At 37.8% G+C, this 27,878-nt stretch overlaps 1 protein-coding gene across 4 annotated transcripts in view; it reads left to right on the top strand.

Moving 5' to 3' along the window:
- The window catches only part of lin28b (lin-28 homolog B (C. elegans)), a 71,900-nt gene extending 51,444 nt beyond the window's left edge, over positions 1-20,456 (top strand). The window contains exons 4-7 of one of the 4 annotated variants that reach the window (XR_008964363.1): positions 7,662-7,784; positions 13,169-13,232; positions 14,225-14,322; positions 17,760-20,454. The gene's annotated coding sequence lies outside the window, so the exon portion shown is untranslated. Of the gene's footprint in view, positions 1-7,661; positions 7,785-13,168; positions 13,233-14,224; positions 14,323-15,862; positions 17,730-17,759 lie in introns of those variants that run through there. The other 3 variants (XR_008964364.1, XR_008964362.1, XR_008964365.1) reach the window with 3 other exon arrangements.
- The last annotated feature ends 7,422 nt before the right edge of the window (positions 20,457-27,878 follow it).

The raw sequence follows: 27,878 nt of genomic DNA, 5'->3' as shown, positions 1-27,878 counted from the left end.
GTAACACAAGTGCATCCTGGGAAATGTTTCTCCAGTGGCAGTTAATCGTATTAGTCGGCATCTGTCTTCTATCACATTCCCTCTATACTTCACTGAGCTGTTCTTTGGTTCTGGACCCCATGAACTGAAATTGAACAGATTTAACAAACTTCCCAAAGCACCCAGAATCTCTGTATGATGTGACTGATAGGAAACTCAAAATGATGGACATGTGTGTGTTTCAGTAATCATATTTCCATAAGTAGCCTTGGGCGCAGAGGTGCAGATAGCAGTCTGTAAATGATCAGTTAACACACACACACACACACACACACACACACACTGATCGCTGTCTCTCCATTCAGAAAACAGAAGGGAATGACATGCCTATTATAATCTTTATGTAGCCCTGAGGCTCACCCACGGCCATGAGAAAGAGAGCGAGAGAGAGAGACATTATTAAGTGTGCATGTGTGTTTGTAGATGTCTTACAAACAAAAAGATTTGATCAGTAAGTCATGGCAACATATATTTTTACATAATGTTTTGTTTGCGTGTGTGTGTGTGTGTGTGTGTGTGTGTGTGTGTGTGTGTGTGTGTGTGTGTGTGTGTGTGTGTGTGTTTCTGTTGCTCTTAGCGAATGTTAAACAAGATGTAAACTTTTTTACACATATTTTTGAAGAAATATGTTGAAACTTTCTTTTGTAAAGAGATATCAATGTAGTATGCCAACTCGATTCATTAAAGGGTTAAAAACCAACGTTAAGGTGTAACTACCCCAACAAAATTATAATTTTATTAAATATACTTAAGTAAAGTTCAAGTATAGTTTTTAGTTTAATGGCCCATTTTATTTTAGTTTACACTTAAAATATGTAAGTATACTTTAAGTGTATTTGTGCTGCATAATACATGTACGTAAACTTTTTTGTCAGTATGAAGAATACTGTACTTATGTGTCAATATAAGTTTATTTTTTAGAAGTACATAACATGGAGATTGAAACAAGTATACTTATTTTTGAGTTTAATAAAGTATACTAGTTGCAAACTTGAATAAACAAATTTTTCATCGTTTTTACAAAAACAGTAGTTGCCTTTGCCCGCTGCTGGGGAAGATTGTGTTACATTGTGTTGTGTCGATGTTTGCATCAGTAACTGGTGTTAAAAAAAGCGAAAGTCTCCTGTTTTTAACATTTACATGTAAGCATATAACAGATGCAGAATAACCCTTCTAAATAGTTTTGGTTATCTATTCTTAGTAGTAGTTTGTAATATAGATAACTGCTATTTAAAAAAGGACTTTTCTGTACTTCAACTTGCAAATAAGTAGCTGCTAAAAACACTGTAGTTTTGGAAGCAACCACTTAAAAGTATTTTAAGCAACTTGGCATTTAGAAGCAGCCCAAAACTAATATGACTTGAGGTTTTTTTTGCAGTTTTAGAATGAAATGTGATAAATGTGTGGTCTGGATCTGTAGTACACTTTGTGAAGGATTCTTCTGTCTTCCTCATAATGTGTTTGGGTGATACTGATTTGTTCACGATTAAGAAAATAAGAATGTACACAGTCAGTTTTATTTTGAAATGAGGAAAACACGGGTTGATAAGGTAATTCATTTGTTTCTGAATGTATGACTGCTTGCATTCATAAAAATGTTGTTTCTTGTACAGATAAAATCTGTGTGTGTGTGTGTGTGTGTGTGTGTGTGTGTGTGTGTGTGTGTGTGTGTGTGTGTGTGTGTGTGCGTTAGATTGCGTTGGCTGCTGGACGTTTGTGTGTGGATAACATGTTCGCGTGCACAAAACGAGTGTGTGGGTATCTTGGCTGCAGGGTAAAAGCTTCGGTTTGGTGGAATGTTGTGTGTGTGAGCACCTGGGTTTGATTTTGATTATCACACGCACATACAGTAGATGTTTATTTTCAGCATTTATTGTATATCAGTATATAGCGTGTGTGCTCTGTGTGTGAAGAAGCTGCTGTGTGTGTGCGTGCGTGTGTGCGTGCGTGTGCTCTGTGTATTGATAAATATGGGAGGTTGAGTAATCGCCTTAGGAAAGGGCAAATTAGGAAACTGATATCATCACCTTTCCTCATTTCTCATCTCATACACATTCACACGCACACACAACACATGGTATATAATTTAATATTTTGTTCACAACCTGTTCTGTTTAGCCCTGAAAAATAAACACATAACTGATCAAAGCGAAAATAAACCGTGCCAGCTATTTTTCTTCATAATCTAATAATTTTTTTGCTCAAGAAAAACAAATGCACATAAACGTGATTTTCTGTGTGTGTGTGTGTGCGTGTGTGTGTGTGTGTGTGTGCGTGCGTGCGTGCGCGCGCGTGCGTGCGTGTGTGTGTGTGCGTGCGTGCGTGCGTGTGTGTGCGTGTGTGTGCGTGTGCGTGTGCGTGTGTGTGTGTGTGTGTGTGTGTTTACCTGCTCTACACAAACACACAGTCGCCTGCAAATCTGTCAGGTGCATTTAAAAACAATTAGAACGTATATTTACAACCGAACAATACTTAGCAAATAACTAAATAAACAGAATTAAAGTGGAATTACATAGATGAAATGCATTCTCTTTTCATATTATGTTCATAAGCACTGTCTATAAGCGTGTATATAACGGCACTAATCTCCATGTGACCGGCATTAAAGAGAAGAAAAACACGATGAAAATATTAAATCGTAATTATTATCCAGTAGAACCCCTTACGCTCGTATGTGGAAATTAATTAAATATTTCCTTTAGAAAATATCTCTCCACTCGGCTCAAATTAATATCTTTGGAAATGAGAAAGAAACGCCCGGGGAGATCTTTCAGTGTAAAGGCTGTTTAAATTGTAATTATTAGTCCTGCGTCATGTGTCTAAGCCTGTTTTAAAACCCCGGTGACTGACAGAGCAGATCTGAATCTACCTGTCTGGATTCAAATCAGTTTTGCTCTCTTATTAGCGTCATAATTGTGCGTACTGTACTACAGATCTCAGCTAATGATTTCTGATATAAAGGTAAAACGATTCAAACTAATTGTGATGTGAATTTGGTCATCTTTCTATCATTAAATATACTATTGTGCACTATCATTTTTAAATAAAGCATTTAAATGCTTTATAATCGTTTAAAATACTTTGTTATTGTTAATAATTGTGGACAGGTCGACCACTAATGACGTGTTTTATAACCACAGTATCTCCTTAGTTTTCATAGGTATTTTTAATGTTTGTATAGACATTAAAACATACAACAAACCTATTTACATTTTGTACAACTTGAAACCTTTATGAATCCAAACATACAAAACTGTACACTACTAATAAACCAACCTTATTATGAACGGTTTACAAATGTTCTCTCTTTATTAAAACATATTATTAAGATGTATAAAAAATGTATGCATATTGAATTGTTGTGTTTGGAGTGTAAACTAAAGTTTAAAAAGAAATTAAGGAGTAAAATATTAAAAGTTTATTAAGAGAACGACAAGAAAAACAAGATAGGATCAACAAAATATTAATAACTGATAAATACTGGAGTCGGTTTTTGCTTTATTTCCTCTGAGCTTTCTTCTTTTGTGTTTTTTTATGCTTTTCACTGCTTATAATAAAACACTTATTCCCCGATGCTCTTTAGTTTGCCTGTTTTTGACTAATTTGGTCAACTTAACCTTAACCTTAAAGTTTAGTGCTTTTGTACCGTACTTCTATTTTGATGATTTAATCAAACCTGTGGAGGCATTAAAAGCAAATATTGTACAAATTTGTCCTCCAGACATCACTTTGGCCACTACTGTAGATTTTAAGATTAGATTTATAATGCATTATATACACAGTATGCAGTACAGCGCAAGTCTTTATACAATATGACGGCTAAAAAAACGACATATCTTGCAGGATTACTGAAGCTTCTGTCCACAGGACCCAAAATAAGACTGTGACTTTAGTGCCGATCACGGCCGCTTTGATTCCTGGAGTGCCATTTAAGCAAATGCTCTTTTAGTGAACTGGACAGATGAGAGTGGCGCGAGGTCTATTAACACGGCTAATTTAACTCGAAGCGTGGGGCGAATGAGTCCGGCCTCTTCTCATCTCCTCTCCTGAAAAGCCTTTTTTCTCAGTGGATATTTAAAACCCTCTGTATTTAACCTGTCTCAAACCGAGCCTCGGTCTCATGCTGACCCTAACGCTAACAATCCATTCTGTCTTTCTTTCTTCTTATCTCCCTTTCTCACCGTTTTTTCTCCCTCGCTACCTGAGGCGAAGTCTTATGTAAAAACACATTTATTTTTAATGGATTTTTTAATGAATTTTTTAGCTGGCCTATTAATACAGGCATTAATTACGTTACGGCGGGCAGCGAGGGGCGAGAAACGCTTTAATCCCGTCCTGGAGACATACGCTGCCAGCTTATCTAATGCCTGGCCAACACACACACACGTACACACAAAATCATTAGTCCTACATAATCACACATAGTTGTGCTGTGAAAAGCGAATTTGTACATAAGTATAGACAAAAATATGAGTATGAACATACGTTCAGTGTCTACAGTGTGCCAACACACATACAGACGTGCTCCACTTCGTTGGTACCTTTACAGCTCATTGAAATAATGCTTCGTTCCTCCTGAAGAGTGATGAAATGAAAAGCTATTGTATCATGTATACTTGCATGCCTCTGGTATGTCATAGAATTAAGCAAAGAAGCTGTGGAAAGAGATGAATTATTGCTTATTCTACAAAGATATTCTAAAATGGCCTGGGCGCATTTGTTGGTACCTTTAGAAAAGATAATACATCATTAGATTATAGTGATATTTCAAACTAATTAGTTTCTTTAATTAGTATCACACATGCATCCAATCTTGTAATCGGTCATTCAGCCTATTTAAATGGAGAAAAGTAGTCACGGTGCTGTTTGGTGTCATTGTGCCCCACACTGAACATGGACCGGAGAAAGCAAAGGAGAGAGTTGTCTGAGGAGCTCAGAAAGAAAATAATAGACAAGCATGGTGAAGATAAAGGCTACAAGACCATCTCCAAGCAGCTCGGTGTTCCTGTGACAACAGTTGCAAATATTATTAAGAAGTTTAAGGTCCATGGAATTGTAGCCGACCTCCCTGGGCGCGGCCGCAAGAGGAAAATCCACCCCAGATTGAACAGAAGGATAGTGCGAATGGTAGAAAAAGAACCAAGGAGAACTGCCAAAGAGATACAAGCTGAACTCCAAGGTGAAGGCACGTCAGTTTCTGATCGCACCATCCGTCGCTTTTTGAGCAAAAGTGGGCTCCACGGAAGACCCAGGAGGACTCCACTTTTGAAAGAAAAACACAAAAAAGCCAGACTGGAATTTGCTCAAATTCATATTGACAAGCCACCTTCCTTCTGGGAGAATGTCCTTTGGACAGATGAGTCAAAGCTGGAGCTTTTTGGGAAGTCACATCAGCTCTATGTTCACAGAGGAAAAAATCAAGCTTTCAAAGAAGTGACCACCGTACCTACAGTGACACACGGAGGAGGCTCGGTTAGGTTGTGGGGTTGCTTTGCTGCGTCTGGCACAGGGTGCCTTGAATCTGTGCAGGGCGCAATGAACTCTCAAGTCTATCAAGGCATTCTGGAGCGAAACGTACTGCCCAGTGTCACAAAGCTCGGTCTCAGTCGCAGGTCATGGGTCCTCCAACAGGATAATGACCCAAAACACACCGCTAAAATCACCCAAGAATGGATAAGAACAAAACATTGGACTATTCTGAAGTGGCCTTCTATGAGTCCTGATCTGAATCCTATGGAACATCTATGGGAAGAGCTGAAACTTGCAGTCTGGAGAAGGCACCCATCAAACCTGAGACGGCTGGAGCGGTTTGCTCAGGAAGAGTGGGCCAAACTACCTGTTAACAGGTGCAGACGTCTCATTGAGAGCTACAGAAAACGTTTGCTTGCAGTGATCGCCTCTAAAGGTTGTGCAACAGAATATTAGCTTAGGGCTCCCATCACTTTTGTCCATGACATTTTCATTTGTTTTATTATTTACAATATTATGTTGAATAAAAAAATCTTAAATCTGATTTCTATTAAATATGGAATAAACAATGGCGGATGCCAATTACTTTGGTCAGTTTCAGGTTATTTCAGAGAAAATTGTGCGTTTTTTGTGGAGGGGTGCCAACAATTTTGAGCACGTCTGGGTATGTGTTTTTTAACCCTTCATGCATTCATAAGCGCACAAACGCACACACACTCACTAAAGGACACAATGCATGTGCACACACACACGCACACACACACGCACACACACACGCGCGCGCACGCACACGCGCGCGCACGCACACGCACGCACACACACAGCCCAGGGCTGGACACTTAAAAGCCACATGAATAGTGGAAGTTGTGGGATAATCCTGCCAGAGAAGAGAAGCACTCAGAAAAGCTTGCCTGCAGGCTACACAAACACACACACACACACACAACCTGCAGGTCTGGCCAGGGCCATCTACTGCACCCGCATTAATTTACATTTTACTTGTAATATAATGATGCTGTATATCAAACATACAAAACTGGTCGTATGTTGCACACAAACACACGTGTACAGTATATAGCTCAGTGTGAATTCGATGCAGTAAAGGTGTTAATTACCGCTAGTTTTAAACGCTAATTAAATGTTTCAATTAATTATTGTTTGTTGCCAAACCCTGCTGTTAATTGGAGGTGGGAGGAAACAGAGAAAGAGCCTTTGACAGGCTTTCCCAGCGGATGTGTGTGTGTGAAATCGACAGCGTGGAGCAGCCGTGTGTGTGTGTGTGTGTGTGTGTGTGTGCGCGTGTGCGTGTGAGACGAAAGACTAAATGCACAAACAAAAGGAATGAAAAGGTTTCACAAGCATGTTTGGTCTTCAAAAGTCGTTTAGAAAATGTTGTAATCTGTAACAAAATGGCACAACTGTGGAAATTATGTTGTGAATTATAATTCATCTACTTTTTTTTTGTCAAGTGAGTAAAGTTATGTAAAGTATATAAAGTTCACATCTATTCTAAGCTCATATTGGCTGCTTTTTCTTCAGTAATCCATTTCAAAATCATTTTATTAAATCAAATTTTAGATTTCTAGGAAATGAAACTAATTTGTTTGCACAGTTGTATTTTGTCAACAAAACGAATGTGAGATATATAAGCATACGCCTTCCGAGCAAATTGTTTGTAAGGTCAAAAGAACCTTGTGTGTGGCTATTCTTTGAGACTTAAATCATTACATATTCTCTGTGGGTTTTGCAAATATTTCATATTTTATTTTAAACATTAAGCAAACTTTATTTTTTATTTCCTGTAAAGTGACAGTTTTAGATAAAGCTTGCATTCTGATAGGGTGTAAAAATATAATATAATATAATATACAATTTATATTTTCATAATAACTAAATGTATGTAGGCTAGTTAACTATGTATTTTATTTTATGAAACTTCTGTCTTGCAAATCATCTTAACTTTCTACCATTTTCTATGCATGTTATCTCTCTCTCTCTCATTCATCAGACACTCAGTCATTTATCTATAATCACGTTTTGACTGTCTCACGATGAGACAAAGGCCGTTGTGATGAGAGGGAATGCACAGTCATTACACCAGTTATTTGTTCTGAAACATGTTAAATAGACTGTGATGCATGTGTGTGTTTCAGAGAGGGAGAGAGAGAGTAAATCTGTCATGGTGATGGACACACTGACTATCTGAATACGTAAATGAGGTGCTGCTGGAGCTCTGTTAATCCCGCCCCTGGGCTATTTCCTGTCTGGATCAGGAAGTATGAAAAAAATGAAACTCATGATCAGCAGTTCTGCTTCTTCCACACACACTTCATAAATATGCATTAACTTCGGTATCACATTTTGGCCAAAACAAGTGTGTTGAAGAAAGGGGAAGTGTTTTGTAGGTCTATACCGACCAAGTGTAGGTTAAAATAGTGTGGAAGTATTCTATTCTGAACACAGCCTCTCTCGTTCTCTCGTTCTTCCCTGTTGAGTTTTGATAAATCATATTCTGCTCTGTAATGCATCACGCTGGAATTTCAGTTTCAGCACACGTCTCGAGAGATTGACACAAACTCTTTACCTTTAAATCTACCCACAATTCAACAGGAGACAACAGAGCTAATGGCCTCTGGATAGTACCATAATAATGCTCTGTCCTGCGCTGGTGAACGTCAGCGTTAATGATTCATTTGACATTAATGTAGTTGACATTGATAAGTACAGAGAAGTCATTACAAGTGAAGTGTTAGTTTGACGTTTTCCAATCATATGCCAGTTTAATAAGCACAGATAACTTTGGGTAAGACACTTTCTGTAGTGAAGTGAAAGTGAAGTGACCTATTAGTCAGATATGGTGACCCATACCCGAAATGTGACCTCTGCATTTAACCCATCCAGAGAGTAGTGAACACACGCACAGCAAGATGGAGATGTATGTGTATTTTCACACGTACCCCCGGAGCAGTGGGCAGCTATCACTGCAGCGCCCGGGGAGCAAGTAGGGGTAAGGTGCCTTGCTCGCCGGCTCTGGGAATCGAACCGGCAACCTTCTGGTCACGAGTCCGACTCTCTAACCATTAGGCCACGACTGTCATCTGATTTGAAAACACAAATGATCATTTTGTTTGTGATTGTACAGAACATGTTTAAAAACCTCAAGTTGCTCACAATTTGTTTAGAAATAAGTTTCTCTCTTCTTTAAAGGTATACTTCACCCCAAAATGAAAATTCTGTCATCATTTACTCACCTTCGAGTTGTTCCAAATCTGTACACATTTCTTTGTTCTGATGAACACAGAGAAAGATATTTGGAAGAATGCGTATAACCAGACAGATTTTGCTCCCCATTTTGCTCCCCACAAAGACATTTGTATTCAGGTTTAGAACAACTCGAAGGTGAGTAAATGATGACAGAATTTTCATTTTTTGGGTGAAGTATCCCTGTAAAGCTAAAAAACAAAACACAGTTGTGAAGTGTGTGATGGAGATGTATGTGTATTTTCATGATATACATTTGATCTTTTCTGTCTTAACTGAATATAACTTGCCCAGAAATATCTTAAAATATATTGTTTTTTCTCAAGATGCACACCAGTAATGTATTCTTCCAAGGCATTTTTATAAAAGCGACATAAATATCTTAATTTAACTAAGGCATAGTCCTGATTTAAGCTAAGCTGTGTCTGTGAAACCGAGCCTAACTGATGATGTAATGCAACAAGAAGCTTATTAACACTTGAAATTAAATATACAATTATATATACAAAAAATGATGTTAAATAAATTCTGGTAAATAGTGCAGTTTGTTAACCTAACTGAGAAGAATTTACAATCTGAACAATGTCCTAAGTATTTTGAGATTGATTGCATTTTATTGTAAGCTTTCTGAGGAACCAGTGATTTCTTGAATTGCTAATAATTGATCAATAATAATGCAAAGTTTGATACAATCAGAAGAGCCTTAGGTTGCTTTTGAAACTCTTTGTGTCATTGGATCATATGCAGTCTCTCTGTTATTTGCACACTTTGTTGGAAATAAGAAATGTTAAGTTAAACGTGGTTCTTCTGCAGTAGTTTTATACATTTATATTGGGCTAGTGATGTGTTTCTTTTTTGTTGTATTGCTCCGGGATAACTCGCAGCGGGTCGCTTTCATTACTGTAGTCGTGGTAATGAAGGTTGCCATAACAATACGCTGTAGGTAAGAAATGAAAGAAATAAACTAACATGGAAGTGAAGATCTGACGTGATTGACACAGACGTGAAGAATGTGAGTTTTACTGAGTTCCTGTGGGTGTGTTTGAACTTCATAATCACATTAATCACTTTTATTAATGTTTTGAAAATCAAGCTGTCAGGATGTTCAGTGGATGTCTCACACACGTGTACACACCTTTGGCCGGATTACCTGTGTCTCATCACACTATTGAGGATCAAAACAGCTCACCTACGGCAATTATCTCTACTACTGTATGTGTGTGTGTGTAAGTTTCAGTGTCTTTGTTCTTTCAAATCCTGACATGACTGTTCACCCTGAGGGGGCAGATCCAAGACTGAGAAATTCCTAAGCCAAGCACTTCACACGCACACACACACACGCGCACACACACGAACACACACACACACGCACACAACAAGCAACATTCACAACTAGTCCAGGTAAAAAAAAAATCTTAACGTAAGCACTTTCAGAACAATTCATTTTGCCCTCGAAAACAAAAGGAAAAGAAAAGCGTATTGGAAAAGAAATGGGGAGGTAGATGACGCTTTGAAGTTCTTCTGTTGCAGAAAAGAAAGAAACAGAGGTGCGTCCTCATTAATGTTGTAACGCTTGTGAAACCCAAACACAACGCACATGTGAACAATGTAAGACTTAAGAAAATCACTCTGTGCTTGCTTGAAATTCTCGACCAAGACTATTTTTTTTAATTCAGATTAATTGTATTGAATCTATGGTTTATGGTTTTTACAGTAATGAGCATACAGGTTAAACCCACACCCTAGTCAAATGTTTTATGCTGTCAGTAGTTTTGTAAAGATGCTGCCAGCGATGAACTTTGGCAGGTTTTCAAGTAGATAAATCATTGCATTTTATCATCATTATAATAGTGTCTTTTTTTCCTTTCTTCTTTCTTTTCCTTGTTTTCTTTACGTGTGAGTTAGGACCAGTCTCCACATATCTGAAAAAAAAATGTTTCTTTAAAAACATTCAAGTTCGTAAAGAACAATGACACAAGCGTGATTAAATGTCACCCAAGAGTAAACATTTTGTTATTATTTATGCACCCTCATGTTGTTCAAAACACGCGACTCTTTCTGCTGTGAAGCACAAAAGAAGATATTTTGCGAAATGTCTCGGTGGTTTTGTGTTCATACAATGGAAGTCAATGGGGGTTCAATGTTGATTGGCTACCAACATCTTAAAAATATCTTCTTTTGTGTTCTGCAGAAGAAAGAAAGCCATTAGGTTTGGAATGACATGAAGTTGAATATATGATAAAAAAATATTTTATTTACAATTTAAGGTGAACTATTTCTTTATTGCACTCTGAAAGATGTTGGGTTATTTCAACCCATCCTTGGGTCAAATATGGACAAACCCAACGATTGGGTTAAAGCAACCCAGAATATAGTTGTATTTGACCCAACAATGGGTTAAAACAAAACCCAGCATTTTGGGTTGAAACAACCCATCATAGGTTCATTTATAACCCAACAGTTGGGTTCTTTCATTTTTTACCCAAATGGGTTGAAATAACGTGTGAAATTACACGCAAATTACAAAAAGTGGTTCCATTTCAACAGCATGATACTTGGATGTATTTAGATATGGAACCGTTGAGCACTTTTTGCACAAACATACAACAGGAGAAATCTAAATCATTTTTTGTGGTAACTGACATCATCCTAGAGGAAAATAACCCAGAATGTTCATCATATGAGGACATAATCACATATGTCAGCTGTCATAACTCACGTTAACAAACATTTTATTGTAAGCTGGTCATGAGCTCTGACTGCCCCGTGCGTGCATGTGTGAAACTCTCATAAATGTGGAATGTTTGTGGGGCAAGACGATTCACATCTAAATCCTTTGAGTTTAGACCGGACCCAAGATCAGACAAACTCACCCCCCCCACTCTCTCTCTTCCACACACAATCCCTCCGGACAGAGAGCATTCAAACCACCTGTGGTCAGTCATGGTTCCGCCCTGCAGCCACCTTTTAATGAAGCCCTGGTGTGGTGAGGTGCATTCTGGGAGAATTTAGAAGACACTTTTTCTTTGTCGGCCAATCATAAGCATATCAAAGGTGATGCTGTGATCTGATTGGGTATAAATATGTAATGTTGTGTGTTTGTGTATGAGTGTCGCCTCACATTCTTCTAACATTTGTACCTCAAGTGTAAAGTAGCTTTAATGGCTTGATAAATAAAACGATTTTCATTGCAGACGCAACAGTAACTACTGACAACCTGGTCCACTCGAAAGTGCGTGTCAGTGTCACGCTTTGCATCCTTTAGGCGTGAACATGACACGCTCAGTTAATTGCACTTCTTAAACTGAAACGATTTGTTAAATAGGCCTACGTATTATTCGTACGTATATAAAATAATAGATATTTTAGACCCCATTCCTACCCTAAACCTACCCACCTCCCAACGATTAAAAAACACGCAACAAGCCAATAGAAGTCAGCCACGGGCATTTATTAAAACACACACCAAAACAGTTTAAAAACATTACGAACCGGTCACGTTGCATTCCAAGTCTTTTATAGCCGTACGACATCATACACATTAGGTTTTAATCACCGACGACCGCGCTCCAGGAATGCACGCAGTGACGTATACGCTCAAGTTTAGCGTGTGACGCAATCGTAGCAGGACAGCCAATGGCGTTTCATAACGTAAGCGAACGTAATGACGCAACCAGTCACGAGAGAGCCAATAGGCTTGTTCGACTTGATGCGGCGCCGCAAGATCCGACAGGCGGATGACATCTAAGTACCGCGAGAGCAATTCGAAAGCAAACTTTTTATCGTTTTTCGAATCGCTCTCGCGGTACTTTGATGTCATCCGCCTGTCGGATCTTCGGCGCCGCATCAAGTCGAACAAGCCTAATGCCATTTCACAATCGAAGCTGGCGTACCGGCGGCAATTTTTGAAATCGTACGCAACCGGAACCGGTTTGACGGCGGACTGAGAAGGGGATTGCTGTTCTTTGGCCTCGGAACAATTGGAATAATTGCACCTTTTGAATAAATACCATCTGTAGCCGTATCTGCCGGTTATGTATTTTATATTATATACAAACTGTTAGCTTTAGGTGTAGGGGTGGGGTTGGGTTACGTGCTAAAATGCGTCTAAAGTGTGCGCACAAAGTAGTAAACGTACACAAAATACCATGTACACCAGTACACGTCATGAATGATAAAAAAACACGTTTTGCTAACGTTACTCCACCTTCATACATGCGTGTCATGTTCATGCTAGAGAAGGCAAAGCGTAACACAGACGCGCATTTTCGAGTGGACCCGCGTGTCTGTTACACACTTCGGCGTGATACTGGGTTGCTATAGATGCACTGATACATTTACAACCCCATATAGACACTGTTTATGCAAAAATGTAATAAAATGATCATTCTCTTTTCAGGTCAAGACCCTAAAATTCAGAGAGATGAGGCGGTCAGGAAAAGCAAAAGTCTGATTTCTTAAAGGTAATTTATGTAGTTTTTTAAATTTAAAACAGTCTCCTATACTTATATAGAGACAAATACATAATTGATTAATAGATTGATTTGATGGAAAAGTCTGTAATTCTAAAATGTCAACACAACGACTGTAATATTTACACTTTTAAAGGGGTCATATGATGCGAATACGTGTTTTTCTTTGGTGTGTTATAAGTTGCCCATGCATGTATTAGACACGTAAAATTGCAAAAATTAAAGTGTCTGAACAAAAGATGCATTCTAACTAAAAGCGAATGCTCACCCAGACCTGCCTGAAACGCCTCGTGTAACCACACCCCCACAAATCTACGTCAGTTCGTGGTATGATCTGACTAAGACCGCCCAAATGTATACGCAAGTAAGGTGGGCGTACCTGTCAGTACAATTGAAGAGGAACCTGATGTTCCAAATATGGTAAGAGGCGTTACATTTCCCTCACACGCTTGCAGTATTCCACCAATTACGATGCACTGTTTAACTGGCCAATCACAGCACACCTCGCTTTTCAGAGCCATGAGCTTTGTAAAAAATCTGTGGGGGCAAAGAGGAAATACAAACAACCTTAACTCGTGTATACACATTGAATTACATTTAAAACAAACGATAAAATTCGTTATAGCCGTGTTATATGACCCCTTTAAGTCATTTGTTATACTGCACGATTTTTATTTGAAAATTAAAAGGTAAATAAAATGGTAAAACAACTAGTTTCCTTATACATTCATGTAGATTCTGAACAGAAATTTTGTTGTTTATACACATGTTGTCTGTCAGATGGCCAGTAGTATCAGGATAACAGACATTATGGGTGAAAAAAAGGAAATAATCCTAAAACGATGATTATACTTTTCTAAATGAATAATGTTCCTTTTTTCTTTTCTTTAATTCATTTAAGAATGAGGTGGTATGTCATTATGATTTTAAACATCTGCATAATTGATTCTCTTGGATTCATAAGCTATATGCTGTATGTCTAGGTTTGCGAGAGAATATAGAAACATAAACTCGACATCTGAACAGAAGAGAACCGGCCCTTCGCAGAGAACTTCGCATTCTGAGGGCGCAGAAACTGCAGGTACGGTGACCCGTGTTCTTGTTTCACCGATCAACAAACTAGTGTTGACATCCATCGCTTTAAGAAAACAGGAAGAGAAATAAAAAAAAGACTTTAGCGGCAAAAACTAATAATTGCAAAACAGCCAATTAAATCAAGGGAAGGAGATGAAACCGTCTTATTTCCCCTGGTGAAACGCGCTTCTGCGCGCACATGAAAAGAAAGAGGAAAATATAATTCCAGAAGCTGACAGAACTCATTGTTCGTGGAATTTTAAATTCAAAAAAGTTAATAAAGCAGCATAGGAAGATGAAGAGAATTTGCATTTCTCAGATTAACAGCCTGTACAGAAGCAAAGAGATCCACGTCGCCCCGGGTCATCATTTAAGAAACCTTTGCATATTTTATTTAAAAGTGGGCTTGGGTTGGCGGGGTAATAAGACAGACAGATAATGATTGGAAGGTCGGCCCTGCAGGGCACGTGAGAACACACACACACACACACGCATGTACACACACATGCAGGGTGGAGTGCGCAAACAGTTCTGCACAAGACGGTCGCATCATAGATTACACTAATTACACGCTGATCATTTATGAAACGTTTTCCAAAGATTTTATTATTGTTATTGTTGTTTGTTGCCATTATTGCATTCCTCATTGCCTGTGTGTGTGTGTGTGTGTGCGTGCATGTGTTCGTGCGTGCGTGTGTGTGTGTGTGCGCGTGTGCGTGCCTGCGTGTGTGTGTGTTGTTAATGTGTAGCTCGGAGGTTTCTGCATTGCTCATTTTATGTGTTGCTTGTGTTGTAATGAGAAGAAAAATAATCTCACACTTGTAATCAGATCTCCGTTGTTTACGTGTTTCTTCAGAATGACCACAGATCTGTAATTACAACAGCATTAATTTGTTTGTGCCGCAAAATATTAATGCTGGATGTTTTGATGCAATAAGAGCTAAAAACATAAACTGTGAGTTGTGGTAAAACACGAAACTTTGAAGAATGCTGGGAAATGGAACAGAAAATGAAAGGTTTTGTTAGTTTTTTGGTATTAGAGGTTAAACAAAGCTATTCTAATCAATACATATCATAATAACATTACTTATAACAGATTACTTAAAATGAGACAACCTTAAAAACAAGCTAAAAAAACTCCACAAAAAAGGTGATCAACAAAATGATCAACAAATGTTCTTGCAGTATACATTAAAAGAACATTTTACCAACATTATTTCATTTTTACGTGTTCTTAAAACGTTGGGATAAAACATTATTCTTTGTTAGTTGAACGTTTAAAACATCCAACACGTTCGTATCTTAGAAATAGTAGCAAAGCGTTCCTAGAACATATTTTTCTTAGCTGGGACTTAAATTAATGTTTACATAAATCCACTTACAAATATGTGCAAAGCTTGCCACTCTAATGCTAATATGACTGGTTGTCAGGGTGTTGCTGTGTGGTTTCTTGTGAGCCAATAGAGTCAATAGAGCTCTACTCCAAATCTCAATTCTAATGATATTCTGAGTCTATGCAATTCTATTGGCTATTTTTCATCCCTCAGGTGAAAAAGTCGGATCGCACCCGAACAAGCTCCGGGCTGTGAGGTATAATGCATGTCTACAGCAGAAACAATGCAGGATGAATTGCGCGCAAGAGTTTAACACTTTGGGTTAAAGGCTCAAAATCCCAACCTTACACATGAGCTAAAGCAGAGCTGTCGAAAACTTACCTGAACATGAGGTTGAAATCTTGGCTGTATGAAAGATTGTGTTATACGGTACAGTTGTGCATTATTCCATTTGGCTTTGTAGACTCTAAAGCTCAAACACGCACACACACACACACACACACACACACGCACACATACACACTGTAGCCATCCTTGACCTTAAACCGGGCCTGCGGGTTAGGACTGAACATTACAACAATGTTTTATGAATTATTCATCGATTCACTCTGTCCTAACTCTCTCGCTTTCTTTTTATTTTTTTCTCTGTGTATCCAACACACACACACACACACACTCTCTCTCTCATTCGCTTGCTCTGGGCTAGTGGAGTTTGGGTGTGTTTTGACCGCCTCTCTGATACAGTTATATTCACACACGCAGCAGGTAGTTTGTCCTCTTCTGTGTGGCACAATTCCCTTTAGACCCTGATTAGGGCTTTTATTAGGTGCTTTCATGACAAAATTACAAATAAAGGTTAATTAAGTTTTCGCCGCATTCCTGTGAAGCGAACTCATAGGTGTGTGCGTGAGAATGGCTATGTTTGTATTTGCATACCACTTTTACTATTGCTGTGTTGTTGTTGTGCACATGTACATTTTCTGTGTTTATGGAATAAAGAGAAAAAGAGGAAAATTGAGAAATGTCTCAATGGTTTGAGTCCATATAATGAAAGTCAATGGAAGCCATGTTTGGTTACCAAAGTTCTTTAAAATATCCTCCTTTCTGTTCAAAATAATTTCGTAAAGGTTTTGAATGGCATGAGCGTGAATAAATGATGAACTGTCCCTATAAGAATCAAAACGCGTGACAAAAGAGACATTTTTATTTTCAAAATGGTGACTAGACTGAACTAAATGTGCGATTTTAAAAGATCATGTGACAAATGTAGTGAGGAGGCTGTGGGACAACAATGTAGCACAATGATATTACGCAATTTATAATGCTACAAGTTCATAGTTTATATTAGGCAGTTTACAGTGCATGCTAGGCAGTGTTCAACAAAACATTTTACAGCGTGACTAAACTCCTGTTGGGCTACATACAAAATTACAATAATTAGAAGTTTAAACATCACCAAAAAATTCCACCAAAACCAGAATTATTAAAGTCTCAAACAGTCCATAGAATCATTATCAGAGAGCAGCGTTGCATTATGGGAGATAATCAGCACTGACCAGAGGGCAGAACCGCCAATCCAAGGATTAAACTCTGCCAGAACCTGACCTTCCTCGCAGCTAAACACACACACACGCATGCAGACAAGCTGCACACACACACACACACTTGCAGTTTATGAGTCTTCAGTGATTGAATCAAGTGTGACAAAATTTTCTTCTTTCCTCTAAACTTTCACTTTACCTCTTTATCTGCATTCATTCCCTCTCCCAATTTACTTCATTAATATATTGGTTTTTTACAATAGAGGTGATGGATGAATGTAAAAGCTGTCAAAAACTGGGCCATATGGAAATATGCTTAATTGTCTTTATTTTAAATATTTTTTATATTTAACATTTATTTTAATATAATTTATTATTTTGATATTATATAAATAAAAGGAAAAAATATGTATAATAATAATTTGAGTACAAATTATTTTATTTATATTTTATTGATATATTTTAGGTTTTATTTTTCTTTATTTAGTGATTTTTTTTATTTCTGTGAACAAAATGTGACATTGACATGTTTTTTTCTTTCAATAAACATTTGTCTTTCATTTTGCAAGTGCATCCTGCGTTCCCTTCAAAATTGACCGCATCGCCAACTGACCAACAAAAACGCATCGAAATCGGCCCAGGGCTGCAAGTACTTCAGAAGACACAAACACACACAGGAGGAGCTCTGACAGATGGATTCCTGCTGTTTAAGAGAAACATGACCTTATGAAGAATTCAAGCATCATGAACAGTGGACGAATATTACATAAAGCATTTGGAAAGCTTTCTAGTTATGAATACGACATTGCATTGTTACGATGAATATGGTGTGTTTGCGGACGTGTGGTTGTCGGTTTCTGTGTGCATTTGTGATTTTTTTTGCATTCTGTATGTGAATCTGTAGTTGCGTGTGTGTGTGAGGGCCAAGGCCTCCTAAACACAGCCATATTCTGCAGATAACCGGATTAGGAACGAGGCGTATAATAAGTCTGTGAATGTGGCCCCTGGCACTGCTGTAATCCTCTGCTTTGATGTCTTCCAGCTCCATCAGGTGCGAGCGGGCTCTCGGGCCTCGGGCTGAAGCTTCGCTCTGCAGCTCAAAGTGTCTCATTAGTCTTGCCTGTTTACTAAACTTGGCCCCTTGTGATGGAAAATAGTCAGATGCATTGCAGGATCCTGTCGACGATGCACATTTCTCTCCTTTCAGAGAGAGAGAGAGAGAGAGAAGGATGCTGGAGATGTTTTGCGGTGTCCGATTTTAACCCGGCATCAGCGTGTTCATTATCTGCAGCTATCAGCATCATACCTGCACTGTGCTAAATGATCAGGGTCGTTCTGGATGATGGAAAACAACAAAACAACACCCCCTCTCTCTCTCTTTATATACATGCAGTAGTATCATGATAGGAGAGCTCCAAGATACATGATATGATGATGCAATTATTATAAGTATCAGAGAGTAGTGTGTATTTTCACATTGACGTTCAGTAATGGTGTATCACGATATGTGTACAATATGTATTGTAGAGGTTTCTTTTACAAAATGACGTCAGTTTAATCCCATTGGTTGAGCTACCGACATGTGACCTGCATCAACATATATGTTTTATTTTTTTATTTTGTGGTTTTATTTATTTCCTTTCTTGCTTTTAATTTTATGTTCAAATTCAGTTTTGTTTTTCATTGACAGATCAAATCCATTTGTGTAAATGTATACTCAGAAGGTTCAAATAAACCTTAAGTGTTGTTCATTTTAAAAGTTTGTATTTACAACAAGACAAAAATGCTATTGAAAATTGTTAATGTTTGGAAATAAATATTTTCAAAAGTTTCATTTTGTAAAAAAAATATTGTGATACTAAAGTATCTTGAACCCATATTGTGTATTGCATCCAAACTTTTTTGTTTATTGTTTACACCCCTCGGTAATGGTGTATATGTGTGTGTTAACTGTTTGTGTGTTATTGTATACATTTGTGTGTGTGTCCATACGTACACAGTTGCACACACGTGTGTGTGTGTGTGTGTGTGTCTCACTCAGCTGCAGATTCTAATTAAAAATATCACAATAATTAAAGTCTTCAGCCTGACATGCACAGACTGCGCGACGCCTTCAGACATTCCCGGCTAATTAGTTAATTAATCCAAACGCAAATTATAAGCAATAATTAGTCAGTCAAGCTTAACGTGAAGTCTGGTGACTCGTAGCGTTGCTTCACCTCCTTCTGTCGACTGTCTCTGCGTCTCTTCTTTCTTTTGGAATCGTTCCTGCTCTGGTTAGGTAATTAATTTTCGGCTCTTAACGGATTTAACGGCAGAATTGACTGTGGCCCCTTGTAACGCTCGGGATTGGGATCGGACTCTCACCCTGAGCAGACCGAGACAATTACACATCACAGAGAACAGAGAGAAGCGTGACCGGGCTCTTATTAAGACATTAGACACACGCGCTGCACACTCGTGCGCTCACATTTATGCACACTTGTTAGTGATGTTTGCTAGGGCGGGCGTCACTGTTATATTGCTCAAACCTTTATACTGTAGTATTGTTGGTGTTCACTTTCTAAGTGATCAGACTTATATTCATTTATGATAAAACGATTGATTTACAATAAAAGCACATTGAACCATAGACGTGTGGGCGGGTTGCATATACTTGAGCCAGTATGCAACCTGCAGTGTCCCAGATCATCCACACTGCTCTATCCAATAACAACGCTTAAATATATATATATACAATGAGACAAGTGACATATAGTTTTAGAGTTTAAGAGAGAGTTTGTCCTCACCTAATTACATTGTCTACTGTGTTTGTTGCTTTATGCATGAAGACACTGGTTTCATGCGCCAAACACAGAAGCACGTGTGTGTATGCGCGTGCGCGTGCGCGTGTGTTAATCTTGCTTATCTGACAGATTGTGTTATTCAGTGGACTGATATCAGCAGGTCTGATCAGTCACAGTTACAGAAAGCGTCTTACTGATACACATCAGACTGATGCATGACTTGTTGATAATGTACAAATACAGGATGTAGGTTTGCTTTGAAATGATATTTTTGAGAGTCATGTAAGAAATCAAATGTTCTTTTGAGTCAAAGGAGTATCTAGGGCAAACATACTGTACTTTTCTAAACACAATTCTTCACTGTTTTGTGAATTTGTCATCTGTCTGTGATGCAGTTTGCAAAAAGGCTGTTAATGGCACACTCATTTCAAAGCATTGTTACTCACGACTTCTTTAAAGAGGTTGTTTAAGTAGAAGTAACACAGCAATCCACCTTTATTCTCAAGGTCAGAATAAGGGTGAAAACTTAACTTCATGATATGACTTCATAAAACAACTACGATTATGGTAATTTTAGTATAGCGCAAACTCTTCCCATCAAATCAAACTAATGTTTATGAAAAAAACAGCGTCGTAACTTCTACAAATTGGCAACAATATTGACAACTGAAATTAAAAGTCTTCACGTATAAACTTTAAAAATGACATTACCACACAATCAAAGTTATGTGAGGTGCACTGTAATACCTTTTTTACCTTTTTTAAGAGTGAAAATAATAAATAATCTTTTTCAATAAAAAAACATTTTTATATATATTTCAAATATATTTATATATATTTTTACGTATTCATTTGTGTTATATTTTTAAGCTTTTTTACGTAAACAAAAAAATCTGACCCTATTTTAAATGTCATTAAAACAAATTTGAGCTGTAAAACAGACATTGCTGGGTTCTTGTTCATTTGCTGAGCAAACTTTGATTGGATGTGATATTCCAACATAATTATCTTGTATTTAAGTCCCTTCTGTGAGTTCTTAATCATGTTGGCGAGTCTCCCCAGCGGGGCTCTGAAATGTTTAAGCATGTTTTATTATAGCAGAAGTCAAGCAGCTGATTGTTTTAAATGCAGGAACATATCAATCACCGACACTGAACGCATGCGCTCACAAAATCACAAAATGAGGAAAGGATGGACACAGAGAGAGAGAGAGAGATGCATGTAGGAGCAAGTAAGCTGCCCCCGGGGAACATAACTGCAGCTGTCAATCAAAGTTCAGACAGAGACTGACAGAGAGTGACCTGAATGTGCAAATCGCACACAAACAAGGGATTCCAACTCAGTGAGCACTCACATTCTGATACATGTGAGAAATAAAGCAATAAGTTACACCATCGTAATGTGTATTATAGTGATTTGAGCACAGGTAAGCAGTGTGCTTAAAATATCTGTAACCCATGGCCTTGGGTACCTTGGTGAAATATCGTTATGCGAGAAATAAAGCAATCTTATATAGGCAATATTATAAAAGAGATCAGTTTTCATTAAATAATTGTGTTTAGTAATCGGATAAGAATTAGTTTCTGTTAGCAGAGCCTGGTATTGTCCATATTACTTAGATAGTTTCAGAAAATATATGCTGGTCTCCTGCAGGTATACAAAAGGTGGTCCATTAATTTGAACTATTGTGAAAACAATCTTAAATAAGCTGATTTGATAATATTTTCTGATGTATATTTTGCCTTGTATTATTGTAGATGTGAAGTGCTAATGTGTATATGTTTATTGCGTATCATATATTGTCTTATAACATTAACAAATGCAAACACATTACAATAAGATTTTATTTGTAGCTTTCCTGGCTCAGTGGATAGAGCATGGCGTTAGCAACGCCAATGTCATGGGTTCGATCCCAGGGGATTGCACATAGTCAGAAACAAATGTTTAGTACAATGCAATGTAAATCCCTTTCCAGAGCGTCTGCCAAATTCATAAATGTGAACGTAAATTTGGTAATATTTGTAAATGCAATGCAGGTTAATCCAATATGAACAATACTTGTACAGCATTTATTAATTTTAGTTCATATTCATTTCAGCGATTAAAAATCAAAAAGTTATTATTAGTTATAACATTAACTAAAATTAACAATTGTATTGGCATTAATAAATGCTCATGCATTGCTCAGTATTAGTCCATGTTAGCCAATACCGATGATAACAAATACAACCTTATAAGTATTGCCACAAATGCTTTATTTTGTCAATAAATAATATTTATATAAAAATATGAAACTGAAGCAAAGACATAAAAAGGCACCGTGAATCTGAGATTTAAAGATTCTCTCTCTCACACACACAGGGGCTGTCATATGCGAGAGCAGTGCCAGTGTTGTTTATGGGTGGCATTCTGCACTCTAGGGGTCCTTGTCAGAGAGAGTTTAGGCGTCCGCTACAGTGCCTGCGATGGCAGTATGACTGGTGGGCAGACACCAGGGCAGATGGGCCTTTCACAAGATATCCTCATCTCACACACACGGCGAAGGAGACAGAGTTTCTCTCAAACACTTACACACATACACACATACATGATGTCCACACTCATCAGCGTCTCGTCCCGTGAAACATTGTCTCAACCAATCAGTGTTCGGTACCGCCGTCGCCAAAGATATACATCTGCTGGACATCAGCACTGCTGATAACCAAACACACACACACACACATTACAATAGAGTGATGTTCTCATGTCCTTACCAAATATCTCACAATTCCCCTGTCTATAAATATATCACACACCCTCAAGTTATATTTGTAAATAAATACAATGTTTTTTTATAGGATAAAGATGTTTACTAATTATAAGTACATTTCATAAGTTTATTGCTCTGAATCCTCACACAAACTAGTTGACATTATTAGATTTTGAGAAAAGCACAATTTTCATGACTTTTAGCTTTCCAAAAGGGAGGATTAAATGTTTAGTTTTTAGTTTTATGAAACAGCATTTTTAAACATTTGTCAAAAACTTACACCCACATAGAAAGTTATCTGTGGATAGTTGACAAATATACCGTACATGTGCCCTATGCTGTGACAAAGCAACAATCTTGAAAAAATACTGTTATTAATATATTATTTTTATATGATTAATACAGTATTTATAATATAAAATAGCAAAAGAGAGATTTATGTATTTGCGATTTATTTGTCAACTATATGCAAATTTGTCCTATGGTGTGATGGTTAAATAAAAAAAACTGACAATGAAGATAAATCTCTCTTATTCTATTTTATATGATAAATATTCATATTCACTTTTCAAAATTTTGCTTTGTCACGTACGATTTATTCATCAAATACCCATATTGGGATAGATAGACAGACAGACAGATAGATATTTTCTTTCAATTACATAAGGACGTAAGCTTATGAATATTTTTTATTGTGTTCCTAAATAGACAACAGATAGCTGCTGTAACTTTTGGAAACAGTTTTGTTGTTGCTAGCGAAATAAACACAAAACTCATGTTCCATGAGCTATGCAGATTAAATGTTAACATGCAATACATACTGATCACTATAGCATGTGTGTCAAATCCATTTCATTGACACATAAAAGTCTAACCTATATTCAACCTGCCAGAGTTCTAAAAGTGCCGTGCGTGCGTGCGTGTGCGTGTGTTCGTGTTCGTGTTCATTCATGTGTAAATAACAGTTGCCAAGGGCATGGATTTAGTCAGCATACAAGGTCACATCAGTAAAGCCAAAAGAAAGCGAAAGAGAGGTAGAGAGAGTGTGTGAGAGTGTTAAAGAGAGAGAGAGGTCTGCTAATCTCATCATAGTTTATAATTGTAAATGTATGTTCAACAGAGTGTCCCAGACAAACACAATATAGCTCATCGCACGATCACCATAATATTTTACTTCTTCAAAAAGTATAGCCAAGGCTTGTTTTAGTCCCCCCACTACCACCCACAGAGCCCATTAAATCCAGAGCGAAAACACAACAGTGTGTGGGACATTATAGAGAGAGAGATCACCAATGCATTAGCTAGTAAGTCCTGGAGGCACTCACACACAATATAACACACACACACACACACACACATGAGTGTGTTTAAGGCATGGAGAAAGTCTAGTGATGCATTATGGGAAATGAAGTACTTCAGATCTGATGAGAAACAAACAGACCTGAAACACAGGTGAGTGGACGATGACGTCCGATTTCTTTAAGGGTCTTTAATTTTCGCTCTCCATTTCTGGGTAACAAAACCATAAGGAACTAGTTCACTTGAAAAATATCATGTTATTCCAAACCTGAATCCATCTCTAATTGCTAAATGTTTGAATCATTGATGATATATTGAGTATCTGTATTACTTAGTAAAAAAAATTGAAAACATTTTTTTATTTCAAATCTGGATTTAGTTCTATGAGTAGCGTTGTTGAAAACTTTCTGAAATTGTACAATGAAGCTTTTGTTGGGTTGTGTGTTATAAAAGATGTAGAATAGGATGGTAAACATTTTGAGGTGGAAAAAAGACTGTACTTTTTTATGAGTGTGAATGTGTGTTTGAGACATCAAAGCCAAATGTAATCAATCATTTACTCGCACAAACCAAATGAGGCAAAACCACAAACACACATCAAATAAAACCAGTCCTGCCATGGCAAGCATTGGTTTTATGAGTCTGTGCGTGTATGATATTTTTAGCTATACCTGAATAAAAAAATATATATTTTGTGACGATTCCACAAAAAATAAACATGAACAGCTTGATCTTCTTGCTCACAAACTTGACTGCAGAGAGAAACTGGGCTGAGGTGAGCGCAGGTTTGAATAAAGAGGTCTGATAAAGTTTTGATTCAATGGACCATTAAATCGAACTGAAGTAATGCACACTGTGTGCTACAGCCATTAAAGCCATCATGCTCAGTTAATGAAAGAGAACAATGATTAACCAGACACTGTAAAAGATCTTCCCCTATTGTGTGCAATCTATAGATGAGAGCAAAGTGCATGAGAGAGAGAGAGAGAGAGAGAGAGAGGTTTTTTGATTGATGGTGCAGTTGTTAGTGTAGGATTTGGGTGTGTAACTAATGTAAAGCCCATCAGAGAAAGTTCACTGAAAATATCAACGTGTTTTTTTAATGTTGCCATTCCTTTATCACATGAACACTGTAGTCAGAGAGAAAAATGACAAAACTTAAATTTGACCTGTTAAAGGTCATGCAGCCTATAAGCAAATTTTGCTCATTTTGCAAAATATTCCAAGACACCAACCCTGCGTTACATTCTGAAGAACTCCAAGAGATATAAAGAGATGAAAAATGTAGGAGACCACAAAAAAACCAATGTCTATGATAGGCAATTGTAAAATTGCAGTTCATTTTTTGTATGTTTTTATATTTATTTGTTTTGTTATTATTTATCATTTGTAGCGCCGTGGCCAATAGATCTCTGACTTCATTTCTTACTTTTACTTTATAGGCATACATGTTTTAACTTTATACATCTATTTATTTTGACTAAAACAAATGCTGGGTTATTTTAAACATGTCATGCATATACTGTATAAAAAACTTAACAATTTAAACGCAAAGAATTATGGGAGAGAATGGTCGAAATCCTTCATTCTGAAGTGTCCATTTTTTAGCAGTTGGCTTTTGGACGATCCTTTAGTATGGCGGACGTTATTATTCTCACTACTAAGTGCCCTTACAAGGTGAATTTATCCCGTTTGGAACGCAGCCTGAGGAGGCCTACGGTGTCCACATCACTTGAATCTCACACTCTGTCATAAAAAAAACCCAAAGACATCCGGAAGCTGTTTCTGTGATATTTGTAAGGTAAATGTGGACATTTGATTTGTCACCTTTAACCTGTTTAATGAAACACTTTGACATCCTTCTCATCCCGCGTGGACGCGTGTCATTGCCGTAGTAATCGCACATTCCCGTTTGCTTATCACCGTGTTGTTTTGTCTTTACCAAATAGCGACTGAAGTGGGGGCTGCGGGAGGGGGTTATATTAAAAACGCCTCGACTTTTCCACGGGCGTTGTCACGCTCAACGGGCTTTGACAAGCTCGCGCGCTGCTTATTATTCATGACGATCTCGAGCCGTTTCGGGATGTTGAAAATAATAATAATGCACGCAGAAAAAACAGCTCGGGATCAAATGGGCCAATTCTCCACGCCTGACACCAAACGATTGGATCCTGCCAGCCGCTCACGCGATAATGAGCGGGATTTGTTAAACAGTAAATTAATGAATAATGAAATATCCAGGTTGATCAGTTAGGCTCGCGCTGCCCGCGGTCATGAGCCTCGAGCGGGAATTACGCGCCTGGCTCGTGTCTGGATAAACCACTTTTACAGTCGATTGCGTGACAGCGATTGCCGTCCTCTCACACCCGAAAATATGATGATGGAAATGAGACTTTGTCTGAGTCTGATGGTTTTAGTTTGAAACACCCAAGTCTGCAGAAAATGTTACGAATTTTGTAAAAAAGAAAATTGTCAATGCGCTTGCGTTTTGATTCGTTTCCTCTTTTTTTCCCACAATAAGGCCTTAAGAATCAAAATAATTAGGCCTATCGTGTTTTATTAGGGATGTTTATATGTGGGACACCTTCCAGGAAAATGTAGAAAATGTCAGGTGTCTACTGGAGGTTTATGATTAAATAATAACTTCTATTATTTAATACGTTTTGTTATTTCGTTCATAATAACTAAAATAGTCTTTTGTTGAAAAAAAGCCAATAATCATTATTGACTATAAACACCAATTATATATAATTTGGTCTTGTGGGCTTCTGTTGTATAGGCATGTTTTTTTAGAGGGTAATAAGAACCTGGTTGGAGGGAAAGATGAAAGATCTCGGCTTGTGTTGTTTTAGGTCCCGTGGGTGAGAGCGAGGCTAGTCTTTTTTCTGCTGAAGAAAAATCTCTGAATCTTGCAGAGATCCACGTCGCTCGCGGACATGCGGGTGCTGCACCTGGGTCACAATACTTCACGCATGAGGAGTCACGCGACGGAACCCGCGGGCCACGCGCTCCTCCGCATTAAATACACCAGCGCGAGCTGATGCGCGCGGGGACTCGCGGGGGTCTGACCTGCGGCCGGGATATGAGTTCACTTTACAGCCATGGCCGCGGACACTTGCCCCAAGCGATTATTTTCGATAAAATTTTGGCATTCCTTGTTATGTTTTAACGAGAATTCTAGTTTCCATTTCTCATTTGCGCGTTTTGTTGATTTCTTTTTGTTCAGTTTGTGTTTATAATAGCCTAATAATATTTTTTTCATTCTTTTAGAAAGGATTCCCCCCACCACCGTCTTTGACTCCAACCTTGATAAAATAAATGTCTGACGCTTTGAATGTATTTTTAGCTCTGTAATATTAGACCTATAATCTTGTTCTTATATCAATGTGACAGCTTTGACATTTAATCGACTGCAATTTGTGACATTTTTCACATTTGTGATTCTGCTGCAGCCAGATTAATCTGCGTTATCAAAATAAATAACCAGTAACAAGATGGTCGCAAGAAGCTTTTCACTTTTCTCAACAAAGCTAAGAAAATCCTCCTCCACAATTCGGATGCTGAAGAAACCGCCCGTGGGGCAGAACAAACCCAGTCGGACTATTTCGCTTTATACTTGACTCGCTCTTTTAAAATAAAGTAAATAATTGTCATATGGATTACGTGAAAATAATCATTCACTGTTTATTGTCTTTTCACTTTAATGTTTGTTTGATTTTGGCACTCGTTTGATTTTTCATTCCCCCTTTTCATTATTATTTTTGTAAGATTCAGAGCGTTTTTGTGATCTAGAATTAAATAATCCTCTTTGCAGCAGCTATACAAAACATGAAACTTAACCACACAGCAGAATC

Source organism: Triplophysa rosa, linkage group LG15, assembly GCF_024868665.1.
Source record: "Triplophysa rosa linkage group LG15, Trosa_1v2, whole genome shotgun sequence".
Lineage (NCBI taxonomy): Eukaryota > Metazoa > Chordata > Actinopteri > Cypriniformes > Nemacheilidae > Triplophysa > Triplophysa rosa.
This window is presented reverse-complemented; position numbering and strand designations above follow the sequence as displayed.